We start from the raw sequence: 18,544 nt of genomic DNA on the forward strand, positions 1-18,544 counted from the left end.
TAGCACGTGTGTTATAACGGATAAAATCGTAATAAGAGAACAGTCAAAATCATAATAGGAGATGGAATTTAAGAATGTTTTTAAGGAGACAATAATACCATATCTACTTGAACAAGGTTGAATTGAATTCCAGATTTCCAATTGAAGAGTGAAGAGGAGGTGGTACCTAGTGACCCTGTCAATGGGTGTAAAACTTGGGAAATTGACCATCTCCGGATTTCTTTCACCGACTTCACTAAATCAATAAATTTGGATCCTTGAAATTTGATTTAACGGTTAAAGTTATTATAACTTTTAAAGGAATCTGCAGTTTTTAACCGTTTGATGAAATTTCAAGATCCGAATTTATTGATTGGGTGGAGGGGTAGGTACCCCCTAGCTAAGACTGGACAAGATCAGCTTATCTCCTACCATTTTGGTACGATGTAGGCAGCTTATCTCCTCAGACTATGACCTCAGGTCTGTGGCTGATGGGTGGAGACGTCCAATCGGTACAAATTAATTAATTATGATGGATCAATAGTAGAGCATTACAATAGCTGTGATTTCGTTCACCTAGCAAAGGATTCTGCATTTATGGAGTTGTTTATGATTTTTCATAAGAAAAATTAAAATAAAATTCAAAAAAAAAATAATAATGAAAAAAAACAAATAAAGCCGTAGTGAAAGATACTACAAAAAGATAAAAAGGTAATTTTAGTCGGACCTGGATTCTCTCCGAGGCAAACCCTCGGGATCTTGCTGAGCGACAAACACTACAAACAGGGAGTTCCTTTTAAAGTTATAATAATTGTAACCGTTGAATTGAAATTGAATGACCCATGTTTGTCTCTCAGCATGATCCCTAGGGTTTGCCTCAGAGGATCCAGTTCCATTTTAATCACCATTCCGCCGTTATATAGTATCCTATGGCCAGAAGGTTGAGAGAAACAATATTTATTTTACCTTTGATTACCTGATTTATGACTCAACCGGATGTGATTTTGGAGTATTTTCCTTCACAAATAAGAGAATTAGGCATTTTAGTTGCCCCAAGAGTCGTTCTTGATCCCAGTTGCATACTGCACCTGTATGGTTCTTAGGAATATGATGCATCAGGGAAAGCAATAGAGATATTTTCATGTCCTCTAGGTTTATGTAACGAAGATTATAGATCCCGAATGCATAATTTGCATTTTTACATAGTATGCTGTTCCTACCACCTGATTTCCTTTGTCTTATTTATTAGACATAGCCCTAAGTTTTCTGGATTTTGCCCTAGGAATAAATGTTGTATTTCTAGTGCATTTTATGAAATTGATAGGCAGTGGAAAAAATCTTAAAGGTTATGAATATGCATTATTTGGTCTTTCAATTACAACTTGCATCTTGTACTTTTATTTTAAAGTCATCAAGAGACTGTAATTGAAGGGATTGAGAATCCACGGACTTTTTTTTCAAATCTTTTTTCTCATAAGTTATATGAATTTGGAGTATTCATCAACTTACATGGTCGGTCTTATAATCCTTGTGCGACATAAATAAAAAGTGTACATGTACAGTTGTGTATTAAAGTCGAGATCTTGATGCTCCCAAGATACATGAACAAAAATAGTTACACTATTCATAGATTGTACATAAGTGATCGGATTTAGATTCATAGATTGTCTCTGTTAGACTAAAAACTTGAGGGTTTTAGAAAATTGGAGGTCTTGTGCGGTAACACTACGTGCACCATTCTACTTAAGTTAGGGAAAATAATACTAATACCTTTGGATTAAGCCTAATGAAGTAGGTTCGAGGTTCATGGGTGGTCTTGCTTTAAGTTGATTATAGAAGGAGTGCAAAGGTATTACTAGTTTTTTGGATATTCAGGATAGAACCACCCGTAACTCAGCCGGGGGGCGGGAAATGGTTTTTGGATATTTAGGGTGTGTGAATAGTTGACAGAGAATACTTTAGGGGTGTGATATTCACACACCCCATTTTACTTCTCACACATACCTTTTTAATTTTCAACCGTAAGATTGGATGAATTGAAGAATATCAACTGACATAATTTATCATTGGGTGTGTGAGAAGTAAAATGAGATGTGTGGATAGCACATCCCATACTTTCTTGTACCGCACACATAAATTGATAACCAAGTGTTATTATATAAGTAAATGAACACTTCAAGGCACTTGCCATTTGGTATGGTTGTGAGTTTGCTAAGTAAGTCTATGGGCTTGCATAGAATTATTGTTGAATCAGATTCTAAAGAGAACATTTCTGCTTTGGCTCATGATATGTCCTCTGGCCGTTAGGAGGCTTATCCTACGTTGACTAAAATCTTGAGGCTTAAGGATATCTTCCAATCATGCCGCTGGTCTTGGGTTCCGAGATCGGTCAATCTGGCGGCGAACCGCTTGGCGTCGAGAAGTAACACGGAGATGTGCGGGTCTACTTGGATTAGTCGTCCCCCATCGTCGTTGGTTCATATTTTGAACAAGGATGGTCTCCCTTGTCCCCCATAATTGTATTTTGGTAGTGAAAGGGGTAACGTTTGGCACTTGGTGTTGTGTCTTTAGTCTGTACTCCCATCTTCACTGCTTTCTATTTTTCTCCTCTGGTTGTTGCCTCCTGGTAGGCTTCCTTGTGTTTTAGCTCCGGCCCTGGTTATGAATTTATCCAGTTTCTCAAAAAAAAAAATTGGACACATCAGCACTTTAACTCAGTGGGTAACCAGAGGTTTAGTCAGCTATATGACTCGGTCCACCAGGCCTCTTGACTTAGGCTGGATCTTGTAAAAGTTGATGGGGCCTCAACGTGGGTTGTGTCAAAGCTTTTACACACTACAGTACTTGAGAAAATAAAATGTTAGGATTAGATGCAACATGCGGGTTTGGAACCCAAGTGATTGATTTAGGTTGTATGTTATTTTTTTTATGAACTATGGTGTGGCTTAAGGTAGCTAGAGTAATGTACAAACATTGTTCTCGTTATATTTTAAAAAATCTCTCCATGTTAGCACGTGTGTTGTGATGGATAAAATCGTAATAGCAGATGGAATTTAACAATGTTTTCAAGGAGACAATAATACGATATCTACTTGAATAGGGTTAATTGAATTCCAGATTTCCAATTGAGGAGTAAGGAGGAGGTGGGTCCCAGTGACCCTGCCAATGGGTGTAGGATTTTCTCCCTTCCTATTACCATCCCATTACATCCCCTCCTCTCACTCTTCTTTTTGCCTTATTTTCTATATAAAATTTTCAAAACAAGATATAAACATGGCGTAATTGCAACCGTTTAAATAAGAGGTGATGGAAGGGGGGAGAGATTAGGAGGGGAGTTCCTACTCCATAAAACTTAGACTCAGCAAATGTCACGCCTGTACAACAATTGTTGATGGCAGATCACCGACTGCTTAGAAGCCGGACTTGTCTTTGTTTTATAGGCTCAGGCGCAGACTGCGTGTCTGGCTCTGATATGGACAAGGATTGTCTGCCCTCCATTTCCAGTGCCCTCCCCGTGCCCTCCTGTTTGTGTAATCACGGTTAAGCCACGTCAACATTTTATATTACTATTCATTTTTGTCTTATTATATATATAAAAAAACAATATAAAATGTTGACGTGGCTTAACCATGACCACACAAAACAGAAGAGCACGGGGAGGGCATCAGAAGTGGAGGGCAGACAATCCTTATCCCTCTGATATGCCATGCTGCAGGCTATAGATGTCCTAAACCCTTTTTTTGGAGCTTTGTTTTTTAAGAAAACTAATGAAATGTTTGAAAACTTTGAGTTTTAATCATAAAGACAAAATAAAAGGTAAAATAAATAATATCATAATTGATATTTTAGTGTAAAAATGTAATTTTTCGTTAAAATACACAGTACCGAGAGGTTTTCTCTAAAATTTGTTTGTTTTTGTTGTTTGGGGGTAGGGGTAGACACCCCCTAGCTAAGACTAAGACTGGACAATATCAGCTTTTGTCCTACGATTTTGGTACGATGTAGGCAGCTTATCTCCTCAGACTATGACCTCGTTGCTTTGGTATGTGGCTGATGGGTGGACACGTCCAATTGATACAAATTCGTTGACTATGATGGATCAAGAGTGGAGCATTACAATGGCCGTGATTTCGTTCACCTGCCAAAAGATTTTGCATCTATGGAGTTGCTTTTTTATTTTTTGGAAGGAAAAGTCGACATCATTAACTTGAAAAATTATAAAGAGTTATAACGAAAAGATCATAGTACTGTTTATTTTAACGAGAATTCACATTTTTATACTAAAAAGTCAAACTTGATACTATTTATTTTACCCTATATTTTGTCCTTATCGTTAAAACTCAAAGTTTTCAAGTCATTTTCATTAGTTTTCCTAAAATTATATTGTTTGTTGAATGAGAAGGTCCAGAATAACATTTGGAGGCTCCTCAATCCAAACTACAAGCCTAAACAAGAAACATGTTTAATAGCCGATCCTTGGCATAAGGTCATGCTTGGAAAGACCTTTAGGAGTGGTTTGGGAGTGAGGTGCTTAAAAAAAAAAACACTCATGAAAAAAAACTGTAAGGGTTTTAGGTGTTTGGTAAACTAAAAAAAAGGCTTATTTTGGAAGCTGCTGTGAGAATAAGCTGAAATCAAAGAAATTTACCAAACACTCGGCTGATTTATTTCACAGCCGCTTATTCTCACAGCAGCTTTTTGTCAAAGCACAACAATACCAAATCAGCCCTTAGTTACACTGAGCCACCTAAGACTAAAGGATTTCGAGTGTTCAAACTGGAGTGTGATATTGATGCTGGTCCACAATGGATGGAGGTTGTTGAACTTGGTGGTCGGGTATTATTTGTGAGCAACCACCATTCCGCCGTATATTGTACTCTATGGTCAAAAGGTAGAAAAAAAACAATATTTATTTTGACTTTGATTACTCGTGTTATGACTCAACCGGATGTAACTATGGAATATTTTCCTTCACAAATAAGAGTATTAGGCATTTTAGTTGCCCCAAAAGTCGTTCTTGGTCGCAGTTGTATACCACATCTTTATGGTTCGTACCCAATCTTTGATAGGCTAGTTTAATTAAATTTTGTTTTGTTTCCTTTTTTAGTTGGAAATATTTGCTTTTTTATTCTTATTCTTATGAAAATCGTTTACTTCTCATACTTATATGCACTTAATACATATATAACTAATGTGAATATATGTATTTAATACAATCTCTTTTATAAGCTAGATAAATTTAGAGCATCTAGATATTATATTAATTTGCATGGTTGATCTTATAATCCTTGTGCGGTATAAATAAAAAGTGTATATGTACAATCGTGAAAGTCGAATTGTGATGGTCCCGAGCTACATGAAACAAAATAATAAAATTCTAGACAAACTGTATATATGTGACCGGATTAAAATATAGAATACAGTAGCGTTTAGTACAATGCAAAAACGTCAAAGAGCCTTGCACTCTGTTCTAGCAAAACCATTCCTGATTTCATATATAAAATGAGGTACATGAGAGATGTAGTCTTTGTACTCTTTTCTAGCAGCCAAACATACAAAAATGGACTTAAATTAATGAGATCCCAACAAAAGTAGGCTTTTTAGCTAAAATGATCACTGAGATTTGCATAACTCATCACTTTGATACCTAAGATTTGAAATCAATAGAAGTGGTCTTTGAGTTTGTCCACAAGCAATCATTTTGGCCATTCCATGAAAAATTGTGTTAAATAAGGAGCAAAATGACAAAAATACCCTCAATTTAATGAACAATGACCAAATGATTTGACAAAAAGTAAGGGTATTTTTGTCATTTTAACATTATTTAATGAAATTTTTTCATGAAATGACCAAAATGATTGATGGTAGACAAACTCATGGACCACTTTTATTGATTTCAAATTTCAAGGACCAAAGTGAGAAGTTATACAAATTTCATAGACCATTTTGGCTAAAAAGCCACGAAAGTATTAGGCAGGATAGAGATCGCATTTACATAATTATATGTGTGATTTAGTACCGAGTAGGCATGCATCCCATTGTCCAATTAAAGCACAGCTTAAATTTTGAAAGAGAAATGATAAAGCAATAGAAATTCCAATTCACACCTAAATAAGGAGATCATCATTCGCCATTATTTATACCGAGCGAAGAGAGACTTACTTGCATATTAAACGTTAAGATGTCATTAGTTATAATAGTATTTTGAATTAATTACATATTATTTTGTTGTTTAATTTTTCTTCACGATAATAAATAATTGGTTTGAGATCTCACAACAGCGACATCGATCATGGCAATTTAAATTTGCGTACCTGTAGTAATGTTATGTATTATGCATTGATATATATATACACACAAACACACACGCACACATATATATGTGCATATATATATATATATATATATATATATATATATATATATATATTCATATGCAATTGCAATTTTGTGTAAATAATTGAGAGATGAAGTCATTATTTGCTGTTTTGAGGATCATGTATATATTCATATACAATTGCAATTTTGTATAAATAGTGCAACCTTTATGGATAATGTTACTGTTTTTGTGTAATTTTTCTTAGCCTCCGTCTGACTAACACCTAGTGCAACCTTGATGGATAATGTTACTGTTTTGTGTAAATGTAATGATAATCATGTTTCATATAGTCTATTTTCCTAACAAAGACAAATCAAACACTGCAAGAAAACACGGCTACGGGGACAATATTTTATGCGAAGCCCAACAATTGTAACATTAGATCATGAAACATCGTTTCACCTATTGAGCGTAACTTGCACCTGGAAATCGCCATGCTAGGCTCAGTAACCATTTGGATTATAGGTCTCATTCTGTCGCAGTTTTCGATATGCCTAAAAGTACGACAATACAGATAAATAGGATTTACCATTATAGTAATAACTAATCTCCGAGCTCAAAGACAAAAACCAAGACAACATCAAATTGTCGAGAAAATTTTCAGTGTCATGAGAATATGTCAAGTACACTAAGTGTTGAATACGTAAAAAAAATGTAACAATTTAAATTATAACACTTTGTATCCTGTGCCGTTTTCGTGTCACACTGAACACTTCCTCTGAAATGGGCACATTGAACACTTCCTCCAAAATGCCAGCTAATGACTTACCTAGACGTGAGAAGAACTCGTTGAGTTCTCCTAACAAGTCTCCAAGACCAAACCCCCGATCATATACCAAACCTAAAACTAGAAGATGGAATTCAGTACACACAATCTATCTAATGGAACTGTTAACTACGTTGCAAAAGATAAAAGATTAGTTCAAAAGAAGATGATATAGAGAGAAACAAGAGAGAGATTGAAAAGGAAAAATGAAAGCTCTTGAATTGATTGATCTTTATGATACAATAGGTCTAGCATAATATGCAAACACACATTACACCAAATGTTATAATGCAATTCGTAGATTCTTTTTTTTTTTTTAAGTTTCCAACTAATTGAGTTATTACATTTTGTTGTACCAAACATTGTTCCTGATAGATTTTCAAAAATCTCTCCAAATTATCATGTGTGTTATGATGGATAAAATTGTAATAGGAGAACTGTCAAAATCGTAATTGGAGATTGAATTTAACAATGTATTTAAGGAGACAATTATACCATATATACTTAAACAAAGTTGAATTGAAATCCAAATTTCCAATTGAGGTGTGCAGAGGAGGTGGGAGGAGGAGGTTGGCTACACGTTTTTTTGTTTTTCTATTTTCATTTTTTGTTTATCCAAAGGGGTACAAAACAGGTCATGGCCCGTACTGATGACCTAGCTACATCCATTGTATTTTTTCAGTTTGCTTGCTCAATTGCTTTCTAGGAAGAAATTAAACATTCGATCAACAAGGAAAGTAATAATAATGATTTGTAGATGAAGGTCATCTCATATCTGTCCATCTTCTTTCTTGTGCGCAGAGTTTGCACCCACCTCAGTATATCAACATATCGAGGACTAGTGAGTAGCGCGTACTGATGACTAATTACATGTTCGATTGAAATTTCTTTTCATTAAGATCAATGAAACAAGATGTATCTCTAGACCATCCATAACCGAAATGCAAAGTAAATCAAAGCTCTTATATCTGGGTTCAATCTTTTTATTGTTGGGAACACAAATCGGTCTTCAAAATATGTTAATTACTTGATCATATTTTCCTTATAATTTTGGGATATTTTGATATGGGTCCAAAGTAACTAAAAATTGGACCTATTTCAAAAGTCAAAAGTCACTAAAAATTAGACCTATTTCAAAAATATGTTTATAAAATTGGACCTATTTCTAATTTTCCCTATAATTTTTCAGTTTTCAGGCTAATAATATAATAAGCATTCTTCATTACACATTGAAAATGCTAATTTACTTATTGTCTTCCATTTTTTTTAGTGTCAAAGCGTAATTAAAATTGTAAATTTAATTCTCGTTTGTCAACAGCCTAGCCTAGGATTTAGCCAACTGGTTTCACACTAACGACCTCAACAATTTGGAAGATATTTGAGAATATGTATTCTAATTTATTGGAAGGTATCTCTATGGTTTAACACCGTCAACTTATTGGAAGATATTTTTATGCTCCCGGTGAATTAGCTCTATTTTCCAAATTTTGCAGCTATGTCAAGAGAAGGAGAAAATGGTATTGATTCCCCTCGATTATAGGAAATTAAACAGAGAGTAAATGGTAAGTTTTTTTTTCTCCAAAATAAATAATTAAATGCATAAACATAACCAAAATTACAGAATCACGTAATTTGAATTGAATAAAAACTGTTATTAGTACTTCAAAAATCTTATTCTACATTCTTCACAAATATATATATATATATATATATTTTTTTTAATCATAAAAAATTTGGAATGAAAAATATAATTTGTGGAGTGCTAATAACAATTTACATTTTTAATTTATAGCTCTTTCTTACTCGTTCTTTTTATTTCTTTCAAAATCTGTATGCTATTTTTTTTTTATTTCTTTTTCATTATTTTTCCCTCCTCATGTGCCATATTCAGTTTTTCTCTCCCAAATATGAAATCTAGAATGGTTGACTGCTATTATTATTATTTTTTAGCACATCGATTTATTTTTAGAGTGTTGATAGACCAACTTCATTGTCCTATTTTTCCAGCAACATTCTAATTTCACTCACCTTAAAAAATTAAAAAATTGAAATGTTATTTTCTCACCCTTTATTATTTCTAAAGTAACCTTTAATATATATTAAAAATTTTATACATTTTTTTTTAATCTATCCCATCCTTAATCGCAGCACCACATTCACGGTGCAGCCGAAACCCCAACCCGCCTGCCCACTCATCCCCATCTCACAACCCATCCACCACCACCTCTCAATAATCAATATCTTTGTCCCCTACCCACCACCACACTCTCTCCTGATACCTACCCCTCTGCCACCGAAACCTGTCCCCCTTTTCACGCCATAACCAAATCCTTCTCCAACTACATGGCCAACCCATAATAATTACTCTAGATAGCCCCCAACCCCTATCCTCATTTGGGATTTCAATGAATGTCATCCAACCTAAACCCTAGAACCCAACAATTTTTTTTTGGTTCAAATCTGTGGGTGTTCAAAAGTTTCTCCATTGAAGTGGTTATAGTAGTTGATGGTGGCGCAGTATTTACATGTCAGCTGCCCAATTATAAACAAGGGTTTAAAAGTATTTTTCTAAAATGAATATATGTCAATAACATTTTGATTACAAGGTGGGTGAGAAATGGGGTGAGTTTAGTAGCACTCTATTTTTATACTAAATGGAGGGGAGTTTGGCTAAACCACACAATGATCAACCTAATTTGGCATCAAATTCACCATCCACGCAATTCGAACCTAAAACATCTTACTTATGATGAATATCACCAAATCATAATACTGAGTGGCTGATTGACTGTTATTTAAATTAAACAAGTAACCTATACTTCCCATAAATGTAGGAAAATGGTTTTGAAGAATCCGATGCATAGGATAGAAGCATGATGGGACTTGAACTCACAATTTGTTTATGACACATGACTAGGATTTAATAACCACCTTGCAAGGATTTTTAAGGTTTGTCCTGAGTAGATCAGGGATTTTACTTGATGTAATCAAAATTTGTAACTAAACACCAGTTGAAATCTGTGAAGGTGTTGGCAACCGGCAATATCTTCAATTTCGATAAACAACACTAAAGCAATAGAATTAGCCGACCAATGAGCACTTTCAATTTAGATAAACAGCATTGCTTTGAGACGGACTGATTATCTAAGTCTCTGTCAGCGAATAATCTCTAAGTACTTGTTGGAATAGGTCATCTTATTAGTCTAAAATTTCATCAACTAATGACAGCTCGATCAAGAAATGAAAGCAAGCACGCGAAATTATGTACAATCTTTTATTACATTCTTATTTTATTGATTACATTCCTATTTTGTTTGTGCTTACGAAAATGGCATATCCCGTTGACGGTAGAGTCGAAACCGAAACTGCATGGTTAATCGCTGAAAAATGTTTTCTTGTGCGGAAGAAATTTCATGAAAATTATAGCAGTCAGTATGGAACTAGTCGTAGGAAAAGTGCACTTACTAGTTACTAATATGATAAAAATTTTGAGTTTTGCATTAGGCAAATGTAGAGATGCTCAGACAAAAGCGGTGAAAATTTATCAAGGTGACACAAATATTGGGGATGAGGTAAAAAATTTTCTAATTTTTTTATTAGCACCTACTTTTAATTTTTTTGAAATAATTAATTTTTTCCCACTTTATTTGTTTTAGTTGATGCAAGCAAACAGTTGGTACCTAATTTTGCCCAAATTCATCACAAGGTTCAACCATCACAAATGTTGGAAAGTTGTGAAAATTTTGCCTAAAATACTGAATTATTAAGCTTGTTTCTAATGTTGTTCCCAAAAGACGACGCTAAGAGGTGAGACTGACAGGGAGAGTGGTTCATTTTATAGAAGTCAAGTTGAGTATGCAAGGAACTTGAGATTGATAAAAAAGATCGAAAAGCTATGTTCATGAAGGTTGACGACAAAGCATCACCAAACACATAAGCTTTTTGAAGGCACAACTGAAGGAAAGTGACAAGAAGAAGAAATCTTTTCCATGATGACGGACATGGCATCTCGAATCTTAGTGAAGACGAACCTAGCACCACAAATTGGTCTGGGTACATTTAATTATCAGGTTATCTTATTAGATTTTTAAGATGTACCCGTTTTTATTTGAGAAATAGAATTTAATTATAATGTTTCATTGATTTATGAAAAAATAAAAATTAACAAAGCACTTTAATTAAATATAATAGAACTATATATTAAACAAATAAATCTCGAATAGTTACAAAAATGTCCTTTAATATTTACTCCTCATTATTTGGGCTTTAATTAATATAATCGCATATTGCATTCGCTATATTAATTGAACATAGCACCAATTAATTTACTTTTGCTCCTTATATTGTTCTTTTGCACTTTCCGAATTTACAGTTTTGTGAATTAAATCTTTGAAAATCTATATGCGCAGGTTTGAATCCCCAAGCATGTCGTAGGATTGGGATATGTCACTTGCGTTCGAGTTCAAATCTTTTTTCTCATAAGTTAGATGAAAGTGGAGTATTCACCAACTTGCATGGTCGGTCTTATAATTCTTGTGCGACATAAATAAAAAAGTGTACATGTATAATTGTGTATTAAAGTCAATTTTGATGCTCCCAAGCTACATGAATAAAAATGGTTACACCATTCACAGACTGTACATACATCATTGGATTTAGATTCATTGTCTCTGTTAGACTAAAAACTTGAGGGTTTTAGAAAATTGGAGGTCTTGTGCGGTAACACTACATGCACCATCCTACTTAAGTTAGGGAAAATAATACTGGTTTTTTGGATATTCAGGATAGAACTACCTGCAACTTAGCCGGGAGGCAGGAAATGGGTTTTTGGATATTTAGGGTGTGTGAATAGTTGAATAGAGAATACTTTATTGTACCGCAAACATAAATTGATAACCAAGTGTTATTATATAAGTAATTAAGCACTTCAAAATGATTTTTTGTTTGTTTATAATATGATATTTAGTATGCCAGACCGTGTTTTTGATACAATGAAAATTTTATGTGGCATGGTTACGTTTTTGTGACATGGCGGTTCCGTAAATGAATCCAGAGGACATAGAAAAAAAAATGAAACGAAAGAATCCGAAGTCCCACGTCTAAAAGTGGACACATCAGCACTCTCAACTCAGTGGGTAACCAGAGGTTTAGTCAGCTATGACTGCCCACTAGGTCTCTTGACTTGGGCTGGATCTTGTAAAAAGTTGATGGGCCTCAACGTGGGTTGTCTCAAAGCTTTCACACAACGGTACTTGAGAAAATAAAAGGTTAGGATTAGATGCAACATGCATGTTTGTAACTCAAGTGATTGATCTAAGTTCTATGTTATTTTTTTATGAAACATGGTGTGGCTAAGGTAGCTAGAGTAATGTACGAACATTGTTCTCGTTATATTTTCAATAATATCTCCAAGTTAGCACGTGTGTTATAACGGATAAAATCGTAATAAGAGAACAGTCAAAATCATAATAAGAGATGGGATTTAAGAATGTTTTTAAGGAGACAATAATACCATATCTACTTGAACAAGGTTGAATTGAATTCCAGATTTCCAATTGAGGAGTGAAGAGGAGGTGGTACCTAGTGACCCTGTCAATGGGTGTAAAACTTGGGAAATTGACCATCTCCGGATTTCCTTCACCGACTTCACTAAATCAATAAATTTGGATCCTTGAAATTTGATTTAACGGTTAAAGTTATTATAACTTTTAAAGGAATCTCCAGTTTTTAACCGTTTGATCAAATTTCAAGATCCGAATTTATTGATTGGGTGGAGGGGTAGGTACCCCCTAGCTAAGACTGGACAAGATCAGCTTATCTCCTACGATTTTGGTACGATGTAGGCACCTTATCTCCTCAGACTATGACCTCAGGTCTGTGGCTGATGGGTGGAGACGTCCAATCGGTACAAATTAATTGATTATGATGGATCAATAGTAGAGCATTACAATAGCTGTGATTTCGTTCACCTAGCAAAGGATTATGCATTTATGGAGTTGTTTATGATTTTTCATAAGAAAAATTAAAATAAAATTCAAAAAAAAAATAATAATGAAAAAAAAAACAAATAAAGCCGTAGTGAAAGATACTACAAAAAGATAAAAAGGTAATTTTAGTCGGACCTGGATTCTCTCCGAGGCAAACCCTCGCGATCTTGCTGAGCGACAAACACTACAAACAGGGAGTTTCTTTTAAAGTTATAATAATTGTAACCGTTGAATTGAAATTGAATGACCCATGTTTGTCTCTCAGCATGATCCCTAGGGTTTGCCTCAGAGGATCCAGTTCCATTTTAATCACCATTCCGCCGTTATATAGTATCCTATGGCCAGAAGGTTGAGAGAAACAATATTTATTTTACCTTTGATTACCTGATTTATGACTCAACCGGATGTGATTTTGGAGTATTTTCCTTCACAAATAAGAGAATTAGGCATTTTAGTTGCCCCAAGAGTCGTTCTTGATCCCAGTTGCATACTGCACCTGTATGGTTCGTACCTAATCTTTGATAGGTTAGTTTAATTAAATTTTGTTTTGTTTCCCTTTTTTAGTTGGAAAGATTTGCTTTTTTATTTTTATTTTTATAAAAGTTGTTTACTTCTCATACAGTCATACTTATATGCACTTAATACATATATAAATCATGTGAACATGCATATTTAATATAATTACTACATTTAATCATTCATGAACGGAACATAACTACATTGGGATCAAATTATATAAAATAGATTTAATGTCGTGTGGAGTCTTGATTCAATAACTTTTTATTATTGTAGCAAGACGTCAATATAATGATAATCCCGTTTCATATAGTCCATTTTCCTAACAAAGTGACACACCCCGTCCCGAAGGAGGGCATGCTGGCCGTCACGTGGGAGTGACGTAACCATTTGCACAGTACGGAAGCTTTAAATTTACAACTCCTAAGATGATACACCCGAAGGTGAGTCCTAATTTTGTCCATTCTGTCAGAACACCGTTGGATTCCTCGTAGTCACCACACCTCAGCAATCTTGAACCTGGAGGGGCGCAAAACCAAATTGAGTGGGTCAGTAAAACAAATCTTTTCCAAATCCAAACATTTCTCAAAACGTTGTAACCCCTCTCCGTAAAACTTGTATACTTTCCCATAAATGTAAAATATAAATATATATATATATATATATATATATATATATATTCTCAAAACTTCAAATCACTATCTCAATATTTTTCATTACAAATATGCCATGCCAATTTCAACAGTTTAGTATGAATGCATTAACATAAATCAGGTGGAAGAAAATAAACAACCGGAGACCCTACAATGGTCCTGTACGGCTGAATTTAGAGCTCAAATCTCATCTAACCGGAGTCACCAACTGTGACCTGTACGGCCCTGCCGGAGTCACCTAGTATGACCTGTACGGCACTACACTGCACATAAGTCGGAACCACCTAATGTAGTCTGTACGACTTAATGGTTAATATTACGCTCTAGTGCTTCTCTCATCAATCATCTGTGCACATAATCTAAGGTCACCTACCAGTCGGAACCCCTCTAATGGTCTATACAACTGGCATGTCGGAACCACCTCTAGTGGTCTGTACGACTAGCATCTACTTGGATCCAAGGTGAGCGTGTGATGCGGTGCATAATAATAAGCACTAATACCAAGGTGCAGGTTATGAGCTCAATATATCTCAACATCATCATAGCAGTAAAAATACTCACCTGATACTCACCTGTGCGTCCACAGCACCAATTCATACATATGCATCATATCTCAATTCATACTTTTCATATCATTTCATGCATGGCAATTCGATTCACATTTCTATATACTTTTCATATCATTTCTATGCATGGCATTTCAAATCACATTTTTCATATGAATCTACGCATGGCATTTGAAAACATACTTTTCATATAATTTTATACATTGCATTTAAAGTATACTTTCATTCAATTTCAATTTCTGTGAAAACGTCAAGTATATATATATATATATATATATATATATATATATATACGGAAAACAAAACTGCCCACTCACCTGAAGTTCGTCCAAAAACTCCCTAGCACCACACATCAAGGCGTCATGACGATCTCCGCCTAGAATAGTAATCAAATCCAACCTCAGAATTCATATCGATAGAATATATAACTTATATAAAATACGTCACTACGTAGATCGATTCGGAAGATCTGCCACTCAGATTTTAAATCCATAACTTCCAGAGGTCCATAATATATCTCTAGGAAAATATCCTAAAATTTCATCATCATCCAACGGTCAGATCTCCGTCAATTAACAAAACTAAGTGACGGTTTACATTCTATTTTATGAACTTACAACTCCAATTCCGGAAGATCCGTAAATCGGATTCCCAATCCGTAAGTTCCTATAATCCTCAAATATTACGTATTACAACGTATCAAAGTTTGGTGACGATCCAACGGTCGGATCGTCAATTCACATTTTCACCTATATGCGAAAACTATAAAACCTTATTTAAAGCACCTCACCAACAATTCGTAATAACTTTCTCATACGGTGCTCAATTTGGGTATATGAATATACCACAGTGATCTACTCGACGTCACAGATGTCGACATATTTTTAAAATAATTTTTTGATGTGGCACGCGCTCCCACGCGCCAGGGCAAGCATGGGGACATGCGCCCCCACGCGCATCATCTTCCTCAGCCAGTCGCCGGACTGGTTTTTTCCCGATGGCCGGTTTCCAGCCAAACTTCAAATGCCCTATTCTCCTTCGTTTTTCACCCATTTTCTTCGTATAATATATCAAATTGAAGCCCCAAACATGTAGAATCACAATACACTACTTTAAGGCTCTAAAAACAACTAAATCTCACCGGAAAAATTCAAGCAAAACCGGCCAACGTCGAACTCGACGATCCTGACGTCCAAAACTTCCAAATGAACGTCCCCGAGCTTCCTTAGGACCTCACTAAGCTCACTATAAGCTTAGAATTCCCTGAAACACAACATTTCACGTGTGCATGAACAGTACTCAAAAATTGGGGTTCGGGTTTAGGGGTTTTTCGAAGGTTCTACGTCCTAAAACTAACACCAATCAACTCAGAACTTCAAGAGGGTGAAGATTCTTACCTTATTTGCTTCGATCCACGAAGTTTTGGGTGGTTTTGGTTGCCGTCCGTACGATGTGGGTGAGAGAGAGGAAGAATCGTGAGGGAGGAGAGAGAGAGTGATACGGGGAGAGGGAGAGAGAGAACAGGGAGTTTTAGGTGTGGGTGGTCCACTCAATCCCCACCATCCATTTCATCCTAACCATACAAAAATGAAAAACCCAATTTTTTTTTTTAATCCATATACAACTTTCCAAACTTTAGGAAAATATGCATAATCCATAATGTGTCACACACATGCCTTAGCACCCACTAAGGGCAAACCCGTCAATTCACATTCCCGTCAAATGTACCTTCGGGACGGGTTGTGACAATCTTCCTTCCTTATAGAATTTCGTCCCCGATATTCCCATAACCAAATAAACCACTCAATACCCATAGAACAACCTTGGTACATCTATCTCATTCGATCTTCTGTCTCCTAGATAGCTTATTCTACAGAATGGTTCCTCCACAACACCTTCACCCAACTCACCATTTTGTTCCTTAGAACCTTATCCTTCCAATCCAAGATAGTCACTGGTTCCTCATCATACGTCAAATCCGGATTGATCTCCAACGGTTGAGGAGGAATCACATGTGAAGGATCAGAAATATAATGTCGAAGCATAGAGACGTGAAACACATTATGGACTTTAGATAACTCCGGAGGCAACTCCAACCGGTAAGCAACTTCACCAATTCTTTCAGTGATCTCATAGGGTCCAATGTATCTCGGACTTAACTTTCCTCTTTTCCCAAATCATACCACACCTCTCCAAGGTGACAATTTCAAGAACACTAAATTATCCACATCATACACTCGATCAGTGGCATGTCGATCAGCTAAACTCTTCTGTCGATCCTGGGTTGCTTTCAGGTTAAACTTAATCACCTGAATATTTTGAGTAGTCTCTTCTACTAACTCAGGGCCTTAAAATTGACTTTTTGTGGTTAAACCTTTTTGCTCCCCAAAATACCATCCGTTCACAATTCTAACAGTTTTGAAACACAAGACACAGCTTTCCACGACCTTATGGCGTTGCTCTCGGGAACAAGTTGACAGGACCAACATACCCAAGAAGTTCAACAGATCCGTAAGACCAAATCTCTTTTCCATAAGACAAATAAATAACTGTTGCACTTCTGGAAAGGTGATTGCTCTTTCATTGAAGAATACTGCTCTGCTTTAGTAAACAAATCAATTATCACCTCAAATTTCATTATAACCGTTTCGTGAACGAGGAACTTGCACACACAATCTATATTAATATTTTCTCATTTCCACAGTGGAACGGGAAGTGACTACATCAATCCAAAAGACTTATTTCTTTCTGATTTAACCTGCTGTCCAATGATACACTATTAATATATACCAAAGTTTCTCTTTTCATACTTGACCAATAGTAATATGATCGAATGGTATAATACATATCAGTACCCCCAGGATGCATTGCATAAACTGAACAGTACGCTAATTCCAAAATTACTTCCTTAACTCCATAACATTAGGTACAAATACCTTGTTCTCTTGCATCAACTTGCCATCTGATTCTCTGACTCTGAGGTCTTTCTTTTCCTCGCTATTCCTTGCTTTAAATAAATACTTGAATTTCTTCATCAAACGCTTGAGTCTCGAGTACGATCTACCAATTAGGTCAACTTGAAAATTAGCAAGTTCATTTTCGATCTTCCATTCCTAACTTTACTCCAATAGATCTCAAATCCACAAGAAGATGAACATGACAAATGTACCAAACATTAATTCTCACTAGGGTCTTCCTACTAAAAACATTGGCCACAACATTTGTATGATCATCTTGTCGTGCAATCATAATCACTAAGCAGATCTAACCACCTTCGTTGCCTAAGATTAAGATCCTTCGAGTAAACAGATATTAGAGACTCTTAAAATCCATAACAATTTTGTATTTCTCACCACAACGATAATATCTCCAAAATTTCAAAGTAAGGATGATAGTTGCAAAGTCCAAATTACGAGTAGAGTAATTCATTTCATGAAGCTTCGATTGCCGAGAAGCATAGGCAATCTCTCTACCTTACTACATTAACACTCATCCAAAACCAATCAAAGAAGCATCACTAAGGATCTCGTAATTACCGCTATCTCCGGTGAGCGCTAGAATACGCGTACGAGTGAGGAAATACTTCAACTGTTGAAACCCTTGCTCGCAATTATCATCCCATTCAATCTTAACTTCTGTTCTCGTCAATCTCGACAATGGAAAAGTAAGGACTAGAAAATCTTTCACGAACCGTCCGT

The 18,544-nt window shown here is 35.5% G+C and overlaps 1 long non-coding RNA gene across 1 annotated transcript; it reads right to left on the reverse strand.

The window, feature by feature from the left end:
* Positions 1 to 13,875: 13,875 nt before the first annotated feature.
* LOC139193906 (uncharacterized) lies at positions 13,876 to 17,459 on the reverse strand. Its single transcript, XR_011578444.1, has 3 exons — positions 16,244 to 17,459; positions 15,164 to 16,109; positions 13,876 to 14,146 (listed from the first exon to the last, which is right to left on the reverse strand). It is a non-coding gene; the product is annotated as an uncharacterized lncRNA (long non-coding RNA).
* Positions 17,460 to 18,544: the final 1,085 nt, after the last annotated feature.

The sequence above is a fragment of the Malus domestica genome, chromosome 17 (genome assembly GCF_042453785.1).
Source record: "Malus domestica chromosome 17, GDT2T_hap1".
Classification (NCBI taxonomy): Eukaryota; Viridiplantae; Streptophyta; class Magnoliopsida; order Rosales; family Rosaceae; genus Malus; species Malus domestica.